Source organism: Mobula birostris, chromosome 3 (genome assembly GCF_030028105.1).
Source record: "Mobula birostris isolate sMobBir1 chromosome 3, sMobBir1.hap1, whole genome shotgun sequence".
Classification (NCBI taxonomy): domain Eukaryota; kingdom Metazoa; phylum Chordata; class Chondrichthyes; order Myliobatiformes; family Myliobatidae; genus Mobula; species Mobula birostris.
In genome coordinates, this window is record NC_092372.1 from 80,275,188 (window position 1) to 80,291,676 (window position 16,489).

Genomic DNA, 16,489 nt, shown 5'->3' on the forward strand with positions numbered 1-16,489 from the left:
TTGTTGTCACATTGGCAAGCAGCTGCATTGCTTCTAACAGTTCTTGGCTGTGTTTGACCCTTGGATATCCTGACATGTTTCCCGCACATTGTCCTGTGTCACCTCCTTGCTTGAGGCTGCTGTCTCTCTGTGGGCTACTATAGCTGCTCTAGGGATTACACACATTTGCTGTCCCTGTCTTATCCATGTTATTTCTCTCTTCCGAGTCTGTGATAGCACCTCAGTGTGTCTATCCCCAGGACAGTGCTCCCTTTATTTTGGCACAGCCAAAAATCCGCAGGAAGCTGCACTTCTTCAATCTCCAGTACCTGAGACTCACTTCTCTCTCCCCTCATTGATCCTCCCCTGCAGTGGTGATGTAAATCGCCTCTCCTGTCACAGGCAGGAGTAGGTCAATTATTGATCCAGATGACTCCATGTCTATTAGTATTTCACACAGGTGGCCCTCTAATAAACCCCTTGAATATATCCATCAGTGACCAGTACTGGCAATGGAGGCTGCCACCAGCTGTTTGTCTGACCTGGATACTGATATTGCCAGCTCTATGACCTGGTCATCAGTCAAATCAGATACTGCTGGCATTTCTGTCTGTTTTGGTGGGCTATTCTTCTTTTTAGGACATCGCCTCCAACTGTGGCCTGATAGGCCACAGCTGTTACACATCATCTCCTTTACCCTTCTATGTCTATTCTGACACTCCTTTGCTAGGTGTCCTGGTTGCTGGCACACAGAGCAAGTCCCCTGTGTTTTCACAGCAGCTACATCCACTGCTGCCACTTTATGACTTCTGTTACTCCTCCTCTGGTCCATCAGGAAGACTGGATCATTCCTCTCTGCACTACCCAACACCGAGTGCTCTGCATACGTTCGATATTTATGCTCTGCATAATCCATGGCAAGTTCATCAGCTCTCTGAACCACTGACATTATCATTCTCCAGTTGCTCTCACCTCCCCCCAGCCATTGCCTCACTTCTCCCTTAAAGAAGTGATATTCCTCCTTGTTATTAGCATTCCCAGTGGTTGCCTGTACCACCCTCACTCCTTGAGCCATATTCTCCCACTAATTCCTTGGGCATTTCACTTTTACAAACGCATATTTATCTTCTGGGTGCATCTGGCGAATTTCCATCGTTCCTTTGAGCCTGCACCAGTATTTTGAATTCCCACAGGCAACTTTAAGTGAGTCCAGCTCTGACAAAATGCTGTGCTTCTCTCCGGGGTGAAGAGTCAGGGTTAAGGGCTGACTGAGGCTGTCAGGACTGTCTGACCTCAATAGGTGCCATCCCAACAGATATACTTGGTTAAAATCTCTCCCAAAGTATTTCCCATACAAAGCAAAATATAAGGGATGGATAAAATTAAGCAGTATATACTTAAAAACACAGAGTATATACTCTACAATCTTCCACCTATGTGTTGCTGAACTCATGATGCCTGTTGTATTCCCTTTCGTACAAAGGTCTATTAACCCAAAATTTCAAACTTATTCTTAAAACTCACAAAAATGCCAACAAACTGCAATGCAAACCCAAAATGTTTATGCACTCACCCTGTTGGATTCCTGAATAGTCAGTAAATATCTTTTGCAACCAGTCGTCCCATCTCACCAAACTGCCCAAAAATGCCCGGTCCCTTACACAAACACACATGCACACACACAAGCCATACTTTTATATCTACCAGTTCAGCTCTCCACCATATTCTTTGATACTTCGTGATCCTATAGTCGTTGACCTGAACAAATTGAAGCTTGGGTGCTATTCTTAAAAATATTCTCCTCCTTAGACTGCTTAAGTGTGTCACAAATGCATCCCTGATGAGCCCCAAATGTTGTGACATGATCAAAGTCACTGGAGATACACTGAAACTGGTGAAGTAGAAGTTTTTAATTCATTACTCGTAGGTATCGATCTGGACATGCTCTTGTTAGAGGTTCACAAATGCAAAGTTCATCACATTTTTAATACTCTTCAGATCAAAGGTAACAATAGGTGATACAATACAATTTCAGTAGCTATAATGACATCATTTATTTCTATATTATGGGTTGATAATGCTTCCTTTTGATTTACATATCTACAGTGACAGACGCTCTGAAAGTTCAAATACCTTTGTCACCAAAGTAATTCATTTAGTCTAAAATCAAAATCCCAGATAGTCAAAATTAATGTTGTCAGTGCGTCTCTGAGGACACAAATATCCTAACTACACAAAAACTATTGATTGCCTATGCCTGTGATAATGTTTGACATGCATCAGTCTGGTCTGTGAGCTTGAGCCCAAGTCACAATGGTGTAAACAACTTAGCTCATGTTGCCTGGCTTGATGCAGACCAATTAACACAACCTCATTGTTTTAGCATTTAACTCATGAATATGCAAATGTATCATGGTCACCATTTTGCAAACCATATCTTAGGCTACGTCCACACTAGACCGGATAATTTTGAAAACGCCGGTTTTGAGTAAAAACGATAGGTGTCCACACCAGACATTTTTGAAAATACCTCCGTCCACATTAAAATGGGTATTTGGGCAAATCTCCTCCTACTGGGCATGCTCAGGACACATCCACAAAAAACAAGCGAAGGGGAAATGGTATATTTGCTGCACGTTTGTCCAGTTACAGACTAGAAAAACTTAAAAGGAAATTGCCAAACAACGGACAGCTGTTGGCTCCTGTGCAGGAGGACTTAAAACTAAAAAAACAAATACTGGAGCGTATGGAGGCAACCGACAGGGAGTCCACAGACAGTATGACCCGGCTGACGATGAACATTGAAAAACTGACTAACTCTGTTGCAGAGGGATTTGCAATGATGAGGAATATGATGGCTTTCCTCTTCCCCCCCAGTATTTTTCACCACCACAATACCAGCCTCACAGCCACTACAATAGCTACGCATACAGACACACAAACCCCCGCGTGGCCCCACCAACATCTTCCCCACTCCCACAGAGGGGTCACCCTGGAAACATTTCCTGCAGTCATAGTCTCTTCACCAATGAAAGGGACGTTACCCCGTACACACTACAACACCCAACCGGCATTTTCAGATTTAAACACTCTGGGGAGCGTTTTAGAAAAACTCTGTTCTGGGGGGAGGAAAACATCATTTCAGTGTGGACAGAGGGTCAAAACGAAGAGAAAAAGCTTCGGTTATGGATTTATCCGGTCTAGTGTGGATGTAGCTTTAGTCTGTGGACTTTTAAGTTTGTTGCTTGCAATTTACAATTAAAACTGAAGCCTATTTCTTGCTTGAATCAATATTTGCTATATTCACAAAACACCAGAATTTTCCTGAACAGTATGCACTATCTCATTGGCAGAAAGACATATTAAATTGTTGATTTGTCATGCTTGCACAGGCAAGCGCCTCCCAGCTAGAAGGCAAGACCTGCTGCTCATTTCGAACTCATCACCTGTAGCTATTTGAACCTGGCTCTTGCCTCGTACCACACTTTCAAGGAACTCAAGAGACACTTCACCAGTGCTCTCCACCATTCAAACCCTCCAACGTGGGCACTGGGGCCATGAGCACCATATGGGAAGACAACTCCTTGTGCCTTTTCTTGCACAAGCTCCACTCCACACAGTACCATTATGGAGTCGGACACAGGGAGCTGCTTGCTATCAAATGCGCCTTGGAGGAATGGAGACATTGGCTAATGGGAAACACCAGGCCTTTCCTGATCTGGACTGACCACCAGAACTTCATATTCATACAACAAAACCACCAACTCAACCAACTTCAGGCTTTCTGGGGCTTTTTATTCCAGCAATTCAGCTTCATCATCTCCTACCCACCTAGCTCCAAGAACACTAAGGTGGATGCCCTGTCATGACAGTTCGACCCAGGTGAAACAGAGATTGACCCTTAGCCCATCATTCCATCCTCCCTGATCGTCGTCCTGCTATCTGACGCCTTGAGGATCAGATCTGCCTGGCGCTACAGCACGTGTCTGCTCCAACTGACACCCCTGACTACCGCGTGTACATGCCAGTGGCCATGCACTCTGAGCCATCCCAGAGGGGCCACTCTTCACTCCTCTCCAGCCATACAGGTGCACAACAGACTCTGGATTTTCAGCGGTGCCTGTTCTGGTGGCTCACCATGATCACAGATTACATCAGCTTGTCACTGCCTGCCTCGATGCGCCCAGTCCAATTTCTCCAACTAGTAGCCATCTGGGATCCTGTGGCCCTTACTGGTCCCTTGCACCCATGCTCCCACATCGCTATGGATTTCGTCACGGCTTCACCTCCTTCTGGTGGGACCATGGTGGTTTTGGACCATAGTGGACCAGTTGGCCCACTTCATTGCCCTCCTCAAACATCCATCAGCCGCTAAGATGGCAGACCTGGTTTTCCAACATGGAGTGACCTCCACATTTTCCTTCAGGGTATTATCTGGGGCCAGGGCCTTCTGTTCCCTCCTCTGCACCTCAGTGAGTTTGTCCTTTGACTACCCCAGCCTGGGGTTTGCAGACCAACGGGTAGTCAGAAAGAGCCAATCAGGAAGTGGAGAAGTTTCTGTGATGCGTCACCACCTCTGACCCTCCCACATGGAAGAAGTCTCTGCTCTGGAATGAGCTGTCACACAACTTATGCACCTTCCCTGCCACAGATATGTCACCCTTTGAAGTATTTCATGGCCACCAACTCCTATTGTTCCCCATGGAGGAATCAACGGTGGAGGTCCTCTCCACCAGGGCTGATTTGCCACTATCAGAACGCTTCGAAGAGGGCACAGAATGCCATCCTAGCTGCCAACCACACCTACTGCGGCCAGGCTAACTGGCGGCGCCACCCAGTCAGACAACTCTGGCCTGGGGTCTGTGTCTGGCTGTGCACCCAGGATCAACCCCCACAAGCTCTCACCCTGGCTCGTTGATCCCTTCAAGAATATCCATCACATCAATCCAGTCACTTACTTTCTCCTCAGGATCACACCTTTCTTCCATGTTTCCTGCCTCAAGTTCGCTGTCCATGGACCACTCAACCACCTGAGCCTGCACCGAAGATGGTGGAAGGCGGTCCAGTGTTCATAGTTCGCCGGCTGATGGATTCACGTTGTCGTGGATGGGGCGTGCAGTATCTGTTTGACTGGGAAAGGTACAGCCCCGAGGACAGGTCTTGGGTGTGTGACTAAATCCTATGGTTTACCTATTATGGACTGTGCCTTTAACAACCCTGCCTATGGGAAAGAGAAAGCTGTACAGCACAAACAACTTGTTACAGAGAGAGAGAGGGGCAAAGACTGCTCACAGTTTGTTTGGGATTTCTGCAAGGACACTGCCAGCTTCTGAGTTCCTACAGAAAAAGAGAGGGGAGGAGCTACATGATGGACAGCTGGTGTTCGGCACAACAGTATTTAAACCAGCGTAGTTGCTTGTTTCCCAGGAAACGTAGACACACTAAGATGTGGCGAAATTACCACTACACTTTCAGGCGCACACGAGTGTGGAACTGAGGATCGATTAAGAGGAATCAACCTGTGATTATTAGTGCATGAAAGAGCCACCCTGTGGAGTCTACCAGTGTGTCTACCCCTTGCCTGGATTGGTAGATTATCACTTGAAGACAGCGCTCTTAAGTTGGTCAAGTTTGGCTAACTTGGAAGTTTGGGAGGACAACGGGAAGAATCGACGGCATCAGCTTACTTGGATAACAAATCGCCTCTTTCTCTCCTCAATTCTACTCAACTCAATATCATGAACTGAACTGACTTCATTTACCTTCCATCGTAAGACTGCATCACTTATCACTGAAGCTTGAAAAAGTTTGGGTTTTGTATTTCCACATTTATATATGCATAAACTCTGCTAACCTGTTCAACTTATCTGGTTTTTATATTACTGTATTGTGTAGTTACTAATAAAGTAGTGTTAGTTAACAGCAAAACAGACTCCAGGTGTGTTCCATTTCTGCTGGTTCTTTTAACCCGTTACGGGCTATGTAACAGGTACCATCCAGTTTCACCTAGGATCTATCGCTCATTGAGTTCTACTGGACCCATCTGAATTGCCATGGGCTGTTGGGTGCTGGCCATTGGAGTAGTGGGGGGGGGGCGGTTCCTGTCTGATCTGCATAGGCAGGCACTTCCCACTGTCTACCTAGTCAACAGGAATCACCTGCAGCCTACTTAACCCAGCTCTCATCCACAGCTCTTGTTCACTCACAGAACGAGCCAGCCCCAACCTGTAGCTCCTAGCCTTCAGTTGCCTTGTTGCCTGTGGTGTTTAGTACTTGTTCTCTCTTGTTTCATGCCCTCATGGCTTATTATTTTGCAATTTATTATTAAAGTTATCACTCACTGCTAAATCGTCAAGCCTTCTCTACATTTCCTGACATGATTATGATAGCAAATGCATAATAATTTTCTCTTGTAACAAATGTGAATAAAATGCAGAACTGAACCCTCAGTGGAATTAATTAAATTCCAAAAATTAATTGAATATGAATATTTGCCCTACTCCCAAATGCCATCGATAAAACAAACAAAAACTGAATAAGATTTTATTTTTCATTTCAGTGCAAAGGTAATCCTGCTCCACTTCTCTTTCATATCTGCACCTGAAAACCTCATAACATGGGAGATGCATGGCCATATCTTAAATGGGTTAAGGTTAGGACACCATCAGTTATCTTTATTCTACTTACTGTGCTACACATTACCCTTGCTCTCTGCCTTCTGTCATTTAACCAGATTTGCTTTACATTAGATGAAGTTAAATTATTTAACTGTCTCTTATGTGGAATTTAATAACTCTGGAAATACAGCTAAGCCCCAGGAACAAAAAGCTCTGGACTACTAATCTCAGTACTTTTCCAACAAAATTCAAGTAGACTCAAAGGATACAACTTTCCTTTAAAATCCAAATTTACTCTACCTTGGGTACTCACCAAATACTGAGCATCATGTTTGTTAATTATAGATATCAACAACATCCCCACAACGGTTGATGACTAAAAAGTCCACAATTTAATGTGTTTTTTTTCCTTCCAATGCATTTTTATCACCCAACATTCTTAAATATAGGAATTATATTTTCAATTTTCAAATCTAAAAGGATTAACATTACTTTTTTGTATTAATCTTGATAGCCCTCAAAATATTTAGAAATTATCTTTTTTGCTGCTTTAGCCATCACTTTTTCACATTCTTTATGCCTGTATTTTTTTCTCTTTAGGTAATATTCAATTATTTTGTCAGCTATGACTTATTTGTTAAATAGAATATATTGCCCTGGCTGTATATTGACATTCCATTAAAGTTAACTTCTTTTTCTGAACTTTTCTCACTGTTCTGCTCTACTTCTACATGATATATTTTGATCAGTTTGATGTCATAACTCTGCATCATCCTGTAAGATTATCAAGCAACCTAGACTTCAGTAAAAATGCTAATTTAATTCAATTGATAAATCTTTTATGGCTGTTAGATATTTAACACCTATCTCATTATTCACGGCAAACTCAAGTAATTCTGCTACAACTCTGCCCAGTTGATGCTATCCAACTTAAAATTTCTCAGTCACATATCATGCACAAAGAAGTTTATTTTCACTACCATAGCATAAATGATCATCAGGGTCCAGATATTTTTAATGAACCAAGGACAATTATGAAGCCACAATACCTTGGTATCTTGTGCTATGCAAAAATTCAATGGATGGTAAATCTTAGACTTACCCAGCAGGGTTGTTGCAGTACTGGGGATAAAGAATCATCTCAGTCTTTCCATTCATTCTGACTTCATTGAGCTCAAAATCGCATTTTATCTGGCTCATACTATTTTAATAAAAATACTTCCTGTAACTACAGCATTATTGTAGAACTGTTCATGATATGCAACAGCAGGAAAGAAAAGCAAATCTTTACTATTCATTATTATTTCTTGCAATGTGGAATTACCATTGCCAATGAGTACAATATAATTTTTCTTTAAAATGAGTAACAACATGTACTGGGTAAAGTCAATTATCACTCAAATACTTGAATTTTTGGTTTTATTTATTTGAACGATAATTACAGTACATTCATGATTTGTATAATTATTGTCAAATGACACACCACATCAAATCACTTGCTTTCGTCAAACAGCACAAAATAAAGTGGCACCTTTGTGGTGTTGTAACAAGCTTATGATTAAAACAATTACATAAAATTGCATTTTGCATGAAAATTCAGAAATTTGAAACTGAGAATCTGCTTTTCAGCACAGAGCCTTAAGCAATGAAAATTCTATAGAACAGGGAAAGTCCACAAACAACCACAGCAAATTCAAACGAACGAAGAAACCAGACATTGTTAACTAATGCAAGAGGAAACCACAGGTTATCTTCTGAAACTTGAGATGTTTCAGTTTAGTCACAAATGTACTATTCCTCCTACAGATATGCAAAACTGAATTGTTTCCTCTTCATTAAACTAATTCATAGAGTGTCTAATCATTGCATGACGTATCCAGTATACAACATTTACTTAAGTATGACAGACAGAAATTTAAAAATCAGGTCATTCATCAGATTTATATTTTAACTTTAACTTCATACTTGCATCACTATCTGTGGAGGCTGTCTATTGTATCCAATGACGACAGGAAACCTGTGAGGGAGAGTTTTGAAATTGGAAAAGCTGCTGCACTGGGGCAGTTCTACTCTCTCGATCTTGGAAGTCTGGGTCGAGCGGTACGAGTAGTCATCACAACTGGGGTCTTCCTTGATTGCTGTGGATAACCATGACTTCTTCTATGCCTTGTCATGTCCTTCACTCTCCATGAAGCAATACGGGACAGCCTTCCTCACTGTTGCATTTCACTGTTGATCTCATCTGCCCAGTCTACTAAAGCATGCTGGCTTTGTATGCTAGGACAGGCATGTCCCTATCTTACTTGAGTATGAGACCTACCGGCTACCCTCACCTGGTTTAACCCACCGGTTAAAGCGGTGTACCGGGGCGTGGTCACCATCACATGCAAACAGCTACTTGGAGCCATAGATGAAAGTTGAGTGCCCAGTTGGGAGCAAAAGTGAGTCCACTGCCCCAGAATGGGTACAACATGCCCCTTCACCAGAGGTGCTACCCTTTCCTCAGCATTTCATACACTTTCTATCACTGTCTATGATGACATGATTTCAATATATTTATAGCAGCTCTTCAGTTAAGTGGTCCAGAACTACCTGAAAATTTCCAATATGGCCTACTTAGTATTCAAAGCTCAAATCAATCTTAGCTAAAATTATCTTAAATCTTTGTTGATGTTCAATCTAAAAGACGCAAGAAAGGAACTGTAAACTAATTTATTTCAGCAGGCTTGAGTTGGAAAAAGGAACGCAGATAAAAGCAGAGGCAATTGCTTATTGAATGAACAAGATTAGGCTTTTCTTAAGGTGTGGGCAAGATAGAGTATGATGTCCTGTTGAAGGCAGGGGGAAAATAGATTTTTTTGGGGAGGAGTTGGAAAAGACAGGTGTGGAGGAAGGAACTTATAGGAGATAGCATTTTTTTTTAACACAGAGGCAACAAGACAGATACACAGTCTCTTTCATGAGTGAAAACATATTTTGAGGGGAAAAGAAACGTGGACGTCAGCGAGTTAGACCAGTAGGAAGAATTTAAAAGGCAAGCACTTTTAATTCAGCGGTTTGATCGAGGCACGACTGCGCAGGCGCGTGGATGTCAGCAAGTGGAAAGGCAAGAGTCAGATACTAGAGTACCCCTGTGGCTGTACCCCTTAACAATAAGTACTCCTGTTTGAAACATGGAAACATAGAAAACCTACAGCACAATACAGGCCCTTCGGCCCACAATGCTGTGCCGAACAAGTACTTACTTTAGAAATTACTTCAGGTGACCCATAGCCCTCTATTTTTCTAAGCTCCATGTACCTACCCAGGAGTCTCTTAATAGACCCTATCGTATCTTCCTCCACCACTGTTGCTGGCAGCCTATTCCACACGCTTTCCACTCTCTGCTTAAAAAAACTTACCCTGACATCTCCTCTGTGCCTACTCCCAAGCACCTTAAAACCGTGTCCTCTTGTGTTAGCCATTTCAGACCTGGGAAAAAGCCCCTGACTATCCATACATACTGTTTGAGTACTGTTGGGGGGGGGGGGGTGGAATGACCCACCTGGGGGAAGCAACAGTGGCTGTTCCTCTGGCACAGAGTCTGGCTCTGTGGTTCAGAAGGGTAGGGAAAGCAAGAGGATGGCAGCAGTGGTAGGGGACTCTATAGTTAGGGGGCCAGATAGGCAATTCTGTGGACACAGGAAAGAGGCACAGATGGTAGTTTGCCTCCCAGGTGCCAGGGTCCAGGACATTCCTGATCGCGTCTACGATATCCTGAAGTGGAAAGGTGAAAAGCCAGAGGTTGTGGTACCAATGACATAGGTAGGAAAAGGGAGGTGGTCCTGAAAACAGATCACCAGGGAGTTAGGAAAGAAGCTGAGAAGCAGTACCCACAAGGGTAGTAATCTCGGGGTTACTGTCTGTGCCATGCGGCAGTGTGTACAGGAATAGAGTGAGGTGGAGGATAAATACATGGCTGAGAGATTGGAGCAGGGGGCAGGGATTCAGATTTCTGGGTCATTGGAACCTCTTTTGAGGCAGGCGTGACTTTTACAATAAGGATGGGTTGCACTTGAATCCTGAGGGGACCAATATCCCGGCAGGGAGGTTTGCTAAGGCTATTGGGGAGAGTTTAAACTAAAATTGCTAGGGGGTGGGAACCAAACTGAAGAGACGGGGGAAGGGGCAGTTGACTCACAAATAGAGAAAGCTTGGAGACAGTACGAGAGGGAGGATAGGCAGGTGATAGAGAAGGGATGCACTCAGACTGATGGTTTGAGATCTGTCTATTTTAATGCAAGGAGTATCATGAACAAAGCGGATGAGCTTAAGAACGTGGATCGGTACTTGGAGCTATGATGTTGTGGCCATTATAGAGACTTGGATGTCTCAGGGGCAGGAATGGCTACTTAAGAGTGCCAGGTTTTAGATGTTTCAGAAAGGACAGGGGGCGGGGCAAAAGAGGTGAGGGCGTGGCACTGCTGAGATAGTGTCATGGCTGCAGGAAAGGAGGAAGTCATGGAGGGATTGTCTACTGAGTCTAGGTGGGTGGAAGTTAGAAACAAGAAAAGATCAATAACCCTACTGGGTGCTTTTTATAGACCACCCAATAGTAACAGGGACATCCAGGAGCAGATAGGGAGGCAGATTCTGGAAAGGTGCAATGATAACAGGGTTGTCGTGATGGGAGATTTTAATTTCCACAATATGGATTGGCATCTCCCTAGAGCAAGGGGCTTAGATGGGGTGGAGTTTGTTAGGTGTGTTCAGGAAGGTTTCCTGACACAATATGTAGATAAGCCTACAAGAGGAGAGGCTGTACTTGATCTGGTATTGGGAAATGAACCTGGTCAGGTGTCAGATCGCTCATTGGGAGAGCATTTTGGAGATAGTGATCACAATTCAATCGCCTTTGGGATAGGAGTAGACAAGTTAGGAAAACATTTAATTGGAGTAAGGAGAAATATGAAGCTATCAGGCAGGAACTTGGAAGTATAAATTGGGAGCAGATGTTCTCAGGGAAATGTATGGCAAATGTGTGGCAAATGTTTGGGGGATATTTGCGTGGCATTTTTCATATGTACGCTTGAATGAGACAGGGAAAGGATGGTGGGATACAGCAACTGTGGTGTACAAAGGCTGTTGTAAATCTTGTCAAGAAGAAAAGCTTACAAAAGGTTCAAAAAACTAGGGTAATGATAGGGATCTAGAAGATTATAAGGCTAGTAGGAAGGCGCTTAACAATGAAATTAGGAGAGCCAGAAGGGGCCATGAGAAGGCCTTCGCGAACAGGATTAAGGAAAACCCCAAAGCATTTTACAAGTATGTGAAGAGCAAGAGGATAGGATGTGAGAGAATAGGACCAATCAAGTTTGACAGTGAAAAAGTGTGTATGGAACTGGAGGAGATACTTAATGAATACTTTGCTTCAGTATTCACTATGGAAAAGGACCTTGGCATTTGTAGGGATGACTTACAGTGGAACGAAAAGCTTGAGCATATAGATATTAAGGAAGAGGATGTGCTGGAGCTTTTGGAAAGCATCAAGTTGGATAAGTCACCGGGACCGGACACAATAACCTCAGGCTACTGTGGGAAGCTAGGGAGGTAATTGCTGAGCCTCTGGCAATGATCTTTGCATCATCAATGAGGACAGGAGAGGTTCTGGAGGATTGGAGGGTTGCAGATATTGTTCCCTTATTCAAGAAAGGGAGTAGAGATAGCCCAGGAAATTATAGACCCGTGAGTCATACTTCAGTGGTTGGTAAGTTGATGGCAAAGATCCTGAGAAGCAGGATTTATGAACATTTGGGGAGGCATAATATGATTAGGAATAGTCAGCATGGCTTTGTCAAAGGCAGGTCGTGCCTTAGACAAACATTGAATTTTTTGAGGATATGACTGAACATATTGTTGAAGGTAGAGCAGTAGATGTAGTGCATATGGATTTCAGCAAGGCATTTGATAAGGTATCCCATGCAAGCTATTTTGAGAAAGTAGGGAGGCATGGGATCCAAGGGGACCTTGCTTTGTGGACGCAGAATTGGTTTGCTCACAGAAGAGAAAGAGTGGTTGTAGACAGGTCATATTCTGCATGGAGGTCAGTGACCAGTGGTGTGCCTCAGGGATCTGTTCTGGGACCCCTTGTCTTTGTGAATTTATAAATGACCTGGATGAGGAAGTGGAGGGATGGGTTCGGAAATTTGCTGATGACATAAAGGTTGGGGGTGTTGCAGTTAGTGTGGAGAGCTGTTGGAGGCTACAGTGGGATATTGATAGGATGCAAAACTATGCTGAGAAGTGGCAACACACATCAAAGTTGCTGGTGAACGCAGCAGGCCAGGCAGCATCTGTAGGAAGAGGTGCAGTCGATGTTTCAGGCCGAGACCCTTTGTCAGGACTAACTGTCAACGTTTCAGGCCGAGACCCTTCGTCAGGACTAACACAGGGTCTCGGCCTGAAACGTCAACTGCACCTCTTCCTACAGATGCTGCCTGGCCTGCTGCGTTCAGCAACTTTGATGTGTGTTGCTTGAATTTCCAGCATCTGCAGAATTCCTGTTGTCTGAGAAGTGGCAGATGGAGTTCAACCCAGATAAGCATGAGGTGGTTCATTTTGGTAGGTCGAATATGATGGCAGAATATCGTATTAATGGTAAGACTCTTGGCAGTGTGGAGAATCAGAGGGATCTTGGGGTCCGAGTCCACTGGACATGCAAACTCAATGCTGCTGCGCAGGTTGACTGTGTGGTTAAGAAGACATATGGTGTATTGGCCTTCATCAACCGTGAGACTGAGTTCAAGAGCTGAGAGGTAATGTTTCAGCTATATAGGATCCTGGTCAGACCCCACTTGGAGTACTGTGCTCGTTTCTGGTCACCTCACTACAGGAAATATGTGGAAAGCATAGAAAGGGCGCACAGGAGATTTACAAGGATGTTGCCTGGTTTGGGGGCATGAGAATAGGTTGAGTGAACTTGGCCTTTTCTCCTTGGAGCGACAAAGGATGAGAGGTGACCAGATAGATCGTGTGGATAGTCAGAGGCTTTTTCTCAGGTATGAAATGGCTAACACCAGAGGGCGTAGTTTTAAGGTGTTTGGAAGTAGGTACAGAGGAGATGTCAGTGGTAAGTTTTTTTATGCAGAGAGTGGTGAGTGCTTGGAATGGGCTGCTGGTGATGGAGGTGGAGGCGAGTAAAGTAAAGGCATCCATTAGTCTTGCGAGACCATGGATCTGCGCCTGGAAAGTCTTCACTCTCTAGGGCGCAGGCCTGGGCAAGGTTGTATGGAAGCCCATGCTGCAAGTCTCCCCTCTCCACGACACCAATGTTGTCCAAGAGAAGGGCATTAGGACCCATACAGCTTGGCAGCAGTGTCATCGCAGAGCAATGTGTGATTTAAGTGCCTTGCTCAAGGACACAACACTTTGCCTCAGCTGGGGCTCGAACTCGCGACCTTCAGGTAGCTAGTCCAACGCCTTAACCATTTGGCCACGTGCCCACACTGGAGGCGAGTACAATAGTTTCTTATAAAAGACTTCTGAATAGGTACATGGAGCTTAGAAAAATAGAGGGATATGGGTAACCCTAGGTAATTTCAGCAGCTCTATGTACTATGACATGGAGAAATTCACTGTGGCATTTCATTTTTTGTTGGAGCATAAAAATCTTCAATTAGATCTTTCTGGGTCATAAGAAAAGGCACATTGCTATTCTTCTGTGCCTGACTTCAATTCACCTCCAATTTTCTGTTGAAGGTAAGTAGTATTTATTTAATAAGTTATAGCATGTCTTGGCATGTATAATTGGGCTACATATGTGTTTGAATAATGTCTGATGGAGACACAGCAATTTTTTTAACCCGATAAAATCAAAGTTGAATTTGAAGTTGCTATTGAGTCTACCCTTATCAGAAATTGTCCCAGTATAGCAAGGCTAAATAAATATGCAGATGTTTGTCACTAAATGTCCTGTTCCATTGACAGTATCCAAGGTTATTAGGAGTTTGTGTATTTTTTTTCATAGATACAGCCTTCCAGCCCAATGGGCTGCACTACCCAGATACCCACCTACTTCACACTAGCCAAATCACAGGACAATGACCAATTGATCGATTAACTGGTACAACATCGTACTATGGGAGCAAACCAGAGCACCATGAGGAAGCCCATGCAGTTCACAAGGGGAAGGTACAGACAGCGCCAGAAATGAACTCCAAACTGTAATAACATCACACTAGCCACTATACTAACGTGGCACCCATGTTCATAATAATTCACGGAAGACCTCTTCAGTCACTGGAATACATCAGTTCAGGAGGACCCCTGCAGTGACATTTCCTGTGGAAGAGAGGAAGAGATAGCCTTCTGTACTTAACATAATTAGATTTATTTCTTGAAAATGAAAAGCTTATAGTCTCTGAAGTTCCTGGCAGGTTTTTCTCCTCCTAAATGTGGGAAATGGGGTTGTGAATTTCTGCTCAAGTTTCTCTCTGCTAAGCTTTAAAACATTAACATGGATATTATCTGCTCCAAACATCTTCACAGATACCAACTATGGAAAGGGATAACAAGATGACTGGACTGGATAGTGTGCTGAATAATGGAATCAAGGACAATTACGTCAAGGATGAAGTCTCAGTCAGAAGAGTTTTAATTGCTGGTTCCATTATGTGCTAAATACCACTTAGTTTTTGATGAATTTACAGCCACTCAACAACTACCAGTCCCCCCACCAGTGTAGTTATGGTATTTTTTTTCTCTTTTGTTTTATACCAATCATCCTTGGCAATGTTGTAAGGTGATATAATTGAAGTATTTAAAATAGATTGACTAGAAATATAGATATTATTTCTTCTAATGCAAACATCCAACATCAGAATAAAAGTAAAGTTCACAAATAAATTCAAAGTCCTCTTTTACATCCAGTATAGTAAAATGGATACATCTCAATTTGACAGATGGAAACCAAGTAAATTCAAAATTTCACAATGGAAGTCAACATGTTTTTGTGATATCAAGGGATATATTCAACATGATAAATAGAAATGACTGGTAATTAAATAATAGAACAGCATTAAAACCTTCAGGCCAGCAAAGAATTCCCTCTCATCAGAATGGCTGGATTTGAGAAGTCAGTAGTCAGAGGCCCAAATATTAATTCATGAGCTTTGCAATATAATGGTGATAACTTGTAAGACTTTCTGTAACACTCAGCTAAAATAGATTTAAAGACACTAAATGGATACTAGCCTCAAAAAATATAAAGTGATGAATGTATTTGAAATCAGTGCCCAAATTTAAACTTGATGTACTTTGATATGGATTTGCTCCAACTTGCCTAGTAGCGCAATAGGTCCTCAGCAAATGACATCTCATTAACTGTTAATTCAACTCTGGAACATCTGGACAGCAAAGGTGCACACATCAGGATACTCCTTATGGACTACAGCTCAGCATTCAATACTATCATCCCTTTGAAACCAATCAATACGCTTCAAGACCTTGGCCTCAATAACTCGTAGAGCAATTGGATCCTTGATTTCCTTACTTGCAGACCCTAGTAAGCTCAGATTGGCAGTAACATCTCCTCTACAATCTCCATCAGCATAGGTGCACCACAAGTCAGTGTGCTTAGCCCCCTGCTCTGCTCACTTTATACTTATGACTGTGTGGCTAAACACAACTCCAATGGCATATTTAAGTTTGCTGATAAATTCACTGCCAAAGGTGGTGAAGAATCAGCATATTAGGAGGAAGATTGAAAATCTGGCTGAGTGATGCCACAACACCAACCTCGTACTCAATGTCAGTAACATATCAAGGAGCTGATTATTGACTTCAAGAGGAGGAAACCAGGGGTCCATGAGCTAGTTCTTATCAGAAGTGATGAGGGTCAGCAACTTTAAATTCCT